The 5748-nt window shown below is 40.0% G+C and overlaps 1 long non-coding RNA gene across 1 annotated transcript; it reads left to right on the forward strand.

Moving 5' to 3' along the window:
- Nucleotides 1-526: 526 nt before the first annotated feature.
- Nucleotides 527-3010, forward strand: LOC143112113 (uncharacterized). Its single transcript, XR_012984679.1, has 4 exons — nt 527-590; nt 1325-1414; nt 2116-2208; nt 2314-3010. It is a non-coding gene; the product is annotated as an uncharacterized LOC143112113 (long non-coding RNA).
- Nucleotides 3011-5748: the final 2738 nt, after the last annotated feature.

A 5748-nucleotide genomic window follows, 5' to 3' on the forward strand; every position in this document is an offset into this window, starting at 1 on the left:
ATATAAACAACTCGCCATGGACTTCTGATCAGGTTTCTTTTGGTCAGTGGCGTAATGCGTTTTAGGTAGTGTGCGATAGCGATTTTTAGACAACGCACCAGACCCCTCCTTAGGTCATTAATTGCCACACCCCTTGGCATGTTGCTCAAAAAAGATACGTGCAAGATAAGAATAAACGTTACGCTGGGATAATAATCTGCTTTCCGCCAGGCGCCAGGTCGGAAAATAGGGCCCAAAGAGTATTCCACCATAATGATTGTTATATTGCTAGATTCCCGAAAATCTCACATATGCACTGTAAAAAATGATCGATGCAAAAAGTTGTACAAATGAGGAAATACATGTTGGCTCAACATAATGGTTGTGTAAACAAAGAAAAATATGTTTGGTCAATGATTGCATGATTTTCATTACTGTACTACAAAATGTTCATCAAGAGAAAATGTATAATTGTGTTCACGGAACTTTTAACGTTGCACAAAAAATATTATGTTGGCCGAGCAAGAGGGAATTATCCGAGCATGCGCAAATGAGTTCTACTACTCTGGAATTTCCCACCAAGAGTCATGACCGTCACGACGTTGTTTGTGGTGAGTGCTTCAAAGTTAGCTCTCTATCTTTGTGCTGTGAGGTAATCAGAAAATTTAGGTTAATAATATCTATTGTCTATCAACAAAGTTTGAAATAGCTATATTGTCAGTTACTACAGCGATTAGCAGTGCTGGCAAATCACATGTTTAACTCATAAAAGTTAGCATTCCTTTCCAACTGGCGTGTGGTTTTAACGTTGACCCTAACAGTTACGTATCGCTATATTGCATGGCATGTTACCGTTTAGTAGTTTTTCCAAATTCCATTTGCATTCTGGCTTATGATATGTATGATTATTGACTTTGCTGCAGCCAGCTAGTCTTGGCAACTTTTGCGATCACAGAGTGTCGGCTAGTTCTAACGGTTAGCACTAGCTGGCATTCAAAGCACTTGTGCCCTCATGTTAGCAGCTAGTACTCTGCACAAAGCATCCTTATGCAAGGGTGAAATAACATTTCAGTCTGATTAAAAAAATAACCAGTTGTGCTAACACGAAAACGAATAGCTGCTACCAGAGTTGTAAGCTGTTTAACATATTTGGACGTAGCTCTAATCAATTTGCCTCACCAAACGCCCCTTTAGCCTGGTACCCAGCTATACGTAACCTAGAAGAGGCATGATTGCTAATGCGCCATGTTTAAGAATACCCTAAAATACTTAAGCATAGTTTAGCATGGTTGTCCTGTTTATAGAATTATGAGTTATTGATGCATTTGTCTTGTTTGTATTTCAGGTATTTTGTTTCAGGCTTAAAACTAAATGCAGTGCCGCTATTGTAAGACATCCTGCTGTAAGCACTACAGGCTTCATCATTGGCAAGCAGGTAACGTTTTTTCCCCCTGCATTCATCCAGACTGTGTTTGTATTTTTACAAAAACAGGGGCCTTAAAAACCCATTTATGGAGAGCACATCCTAAAATAGACAGGCGCATGCACCGACCATGCCAGTTTTCGGTGTGAATTATGTGAATTCTCAAAGCAGTCAACTTCCCTGATCAAGACCTTGTGATCAACATCATGTATGCATTACACAGAGAGATTCTGGTGTAGTATTAAGCTGTTTTTCTCCTATCATATAGCTCTATTTGACCAGCACCTACATACACTACTGTGCAAAATTGACTAATTTCACCATTGGTTCATCTTGACCAGCCTCATGAAAGTCACCTGACATGCTTTTGGTCAATATGACTGAACAAAAAAAAGGCAACAAGTGCACAGCATGTTTGAGAACTATTTTAGGACTGTTAGAAAACCACTTTCAGTATCTAACTTAACTCTGGGAATGTTATTCCAACAGTTTTAAGGGATCTGCGTACTTATCACTTGTTAGCTGATTATCCGTCGCCGATTGTAATCTTAATGCATTTCAGGTAGCTATTTCATGAAGTTGGTTGTAATGAAGCCCAATGGTGAAAGGAGTAAGTGATCCTAAACTGTTGCATGGTAGAGTAGATGTGTGTAACCTCTGTGAATTAGGTGACTTAATAATGTCTTTTTGATCACCTGTCTTTTTTTTTGCAGACCACAGATCTAACTACTTATAGACGGTCTGCTGTTCTTCATGGTCTTCCCCTGTACTTAAGAGAGCCATCTGCAATTTCAAAGACTATTAAGGTAATTCATTTGAAAACTTTATGGTATTACTGTTTGAGATGCAGTAATGATTGCTTAAGACATGCTTTCAGTCTGACACTAAGTGTCATTTATTGTCTTTCACAGGATACTGACTGAGGCACTGGGGCCACACACAAAAGCCATGAACATGGGGATCCTGGAAGTAACTGACAGTTCTACCAACTCAGGACCATATCCCACAGTGGTCAATGTGGCTGTAGTACTGGAGGAGGAAGTTGTCATGGACAATCTGGGAGACTTCACAAACCCTCATGATGCTCTTTGGTCTGCTTTATGCTCTAAATATGGAGTACCCTAAGGACTTAAGGTACACATTCGAGGCAGTCCAGACGATTCTCTTAAACCTGGGAAAAAGTGCACAGCAAGGATACAGTCCTTGAAGAAAGAGTTATTACAGGTGTAATGGTCATTACAGTACATGTTAATTGCCAGTCATTGAGGTATTTTGAGGTATCAAAGGTTTCATGCAAATGTTTCTGTTAAATGGCAGTGACTTTTTTTGTTGGATTTTTGTAACTGTTCTGGAACATGTCACAAATCATTTTGAACCAATTTTACATCAGATGTTCACAGGCAAAGCTGTCATGTTTTACTTTTGTTTCATTTTGTAAAGCAGATATTTGTTTTTCCAATACAACTATTGAGTGACATGCCATGCTTTCTTGAACTCTCAGATCTTGTTTCTAGGACACTGGTTAAATACTTGTGTAATATTGCACTTGAGCCTTACAGGCGAGTTCATATGGATTTAAATAAATAAATAAAATGTACTTTATCAGAACATAGTGTCATTTATTTGAAATAATGAAAAATAGAAATTTTGGCCAACATGAAATATTTAATTAATACAACATTTTATTTCAAGTTATGTCTGCTTGTTGGCCCAACAAGCTATGGTTAGTCAACAGAGAATATTTAATTGACACAACATTCTATTTTAAGTTCAGTCTACATGCAGGGATAGTCAGCACAACAAAAAAAAGTTGGTTTCCGCAACTTAAGTTTGGCTAACTAAAAATTTTAGGTGCAACGGGTCACTAGAAATTTTTATGTTGGAGAGGCATATTTTTTTTTACAGTGTGCAAATATGAAAGGATATTTCTACTGGCATATTATTTTTTCTTGAAATAAAGGCTGATATAAGAAATATGCAAGTATTATCACATCACACTTTCCCAGATATGCGTAGCCTAGAAAAAATATATAGATGTACAGTATGCATGTATAGATGGCCCTAATAAAAGCTTAAAAGAACTGTATGTAAAAAATGTATTTCAATTAATCATAAAATTACCCTGATATGTCACTAGACATTAAGAAATCATGTTCATTTCAAATACTTATATCACTGACAACAGTAGTCCGGCCAGGATATTGTCATTTAAAAAGTGAAGTTCCAGCCCTCAACTGATGTTGATGTTGTCATGTTTTGTTTTGGCCTGATGCGCCACCCTCCACCTATCTACTAATCACAAAGTCAGTAGTGTTTCGGCATCCGGGTTGCCAGCTCTGCCAGTCAGGGGGGAGGGGCAGGGGATACACCGCTCTACAGTAATTTGAAAGTGATTGTAGTACCAGTTTTGGCCACAATCTTACATACGGTTCCTTTAAAAGTAAAGGTAGTGAAATTACACTGAAAATAGCCTACGGCCCAAATGGTGAATAAAAGATATGGAAAAGGGGAAAAGGAAAGATTAAATACCAGTGCCTTTTTAATATTTGTAATCACAGTTACCAAACAGTCTAAACATAGTTACTCAATAAGTAATTTTCAGCTAGCAAAATAAATTTGTTCCAATAGAGTACTGTATGTGCCATGCATGAAAACACTTCCATCCATTCATCATTCTTGCTACCTTAACCTTCCAAACCCAGCTTTTTATAATGTCCCTGACATGGTAGGAGGTAGGGTGTGCCTTCAGGGGCTCAATCCCAAAATGTTATATCCAAAGCCCTGAATCTTTTTTAGGGATCTCCACTGGCATAACTATTGAAGCTGCGCCAAGGGTAATTATGAAAAGCTGATTCAGAAGCTGTAGCAGCTCAGTGGCACATGGTGGTAGTCCCTGAGATTGAACTCACAACTCTGTTCTGTTGCTCTGTTTGGTAACTCTGATGATCCCTAACCACTAGATCACAACCACCCATTATTATGGTATTTTAGTAGCACTGCTTGTTATCAAGTTCATGACTGATAACGACAAGTGGGATTTGAAGTCTTAAAGGTAATGTAGATTTATTTTGCTATATGCATATGAATTTAGCTATATGCTATATTATATAACCTTTATTCATTTTCATATGTTTCATATGGATTGCATGGATGTTTATTTTCTTTCTCTTTTTTATTGTTCCATCTGTACTTTCTCAAAGAGAGTGGAGAGTGTGGCAGTGACGATGAAGTAGGACCTCATTCAGTGGGCTGCTTGACCAAGCTATGGACTGAGGCCGGCTGTGTTTTGAAAGCTGAATGGTCTCCAACCAATGTTATTAATTCTGAATCCAAAAAAATTTGGTCTCTTCTTAATCAGTTTACAGTTGCTGGGGTGAGGAAATGGCTGGCAAAGATTCCTAGAGGTACTGGCTTGTATTATAGTCCTCCTTGCGAGGTGAGAAAATGTTTCCCTGGTCATGCCACTGTGCTTACCAGTGAGGGAAAGGGTAAGACTATGGCTGAGCTGAAACTGGGGGACAGGGTCCTTGCCATGAAGGCTGACGGACAGCTGGTCTTCAGCGAGGTCATCCTGTGGCTGGACCGCCGTCATTCTGCAGTGGAGCACTACGTCCTCCTGACCACAGAGGAATCCCCAGAGCTGCTCGCCCTGTCAGAGGACCACGTCACTTTCATCGCCACGTCTAATGGAACAGCGACCTCAGCCACTGACATGATCCCGGTGTTTGCCAAAGACCTGCAGAGGGGTCACCTGCTCTTCCGACATGACCCAGGAACTGGTTCACTGGTGGCCCGCCGTGTGACTAATGTCCAGGACTCAAAGGACTTGGGTGCCTATGCCCCCATGACCGTGGAGGGGAATCTGATTGTAGATGGGCACCTGGTGTCCTGCTATGCCCTGCAATGTCGTCAGTACCTTGCCCACCTCCCCTTCGCCCCCTTCAGGTTCCTCCACACACTGCGCTCTTATGTCCCTTTCTTTTCAAAGCTGTTCCCTCTACAACACCAGGCAGAGGAGGAGGGCATTCATTGGTATGCCAATGCTTGGCACCATGTGGGTAAATGGTTTGATTACCCCTTTGGGAAAACATGCTACCCCAGAGAGCTGCAGCAGTACCTCTATCCCTGAAAATCTGCTGTCAGAATTTTGTGGCCAAACTTTTTTTTTTTAGACTTTGTCAAGCACAAGAATGTGGACGGCTGAAAGGAATGATTGGGTCATTGGAAAAGAAAAATCTACCATACCTTCAAGTATGGGTTCAAAACATCTTCAATTAACTAGATATTTTTGTATAATTAAGCGTAAAACATAGTGTGGCGATTTAAGAATTGTTGTCTCAAATATC

Source organism: Alosa pseudoharengus, unplaced genomic scaffold (genome assembly GCF_046254945.1).
Source record: "Alosa pseudoharengus isolate Yale_2024_CS ecotype anadromous, Long Island Sound unplaced genomic scaffold, YU_APseudo_1.1 YU_APseudo_1.1_scf_8, whole genome shotgun sequence".
NCBI lineage: Eukaryota > Metazoa > Chordata > Actinopteri > Clupeiformes > Clupeidae > Alosa > Alosa pseudoharengus.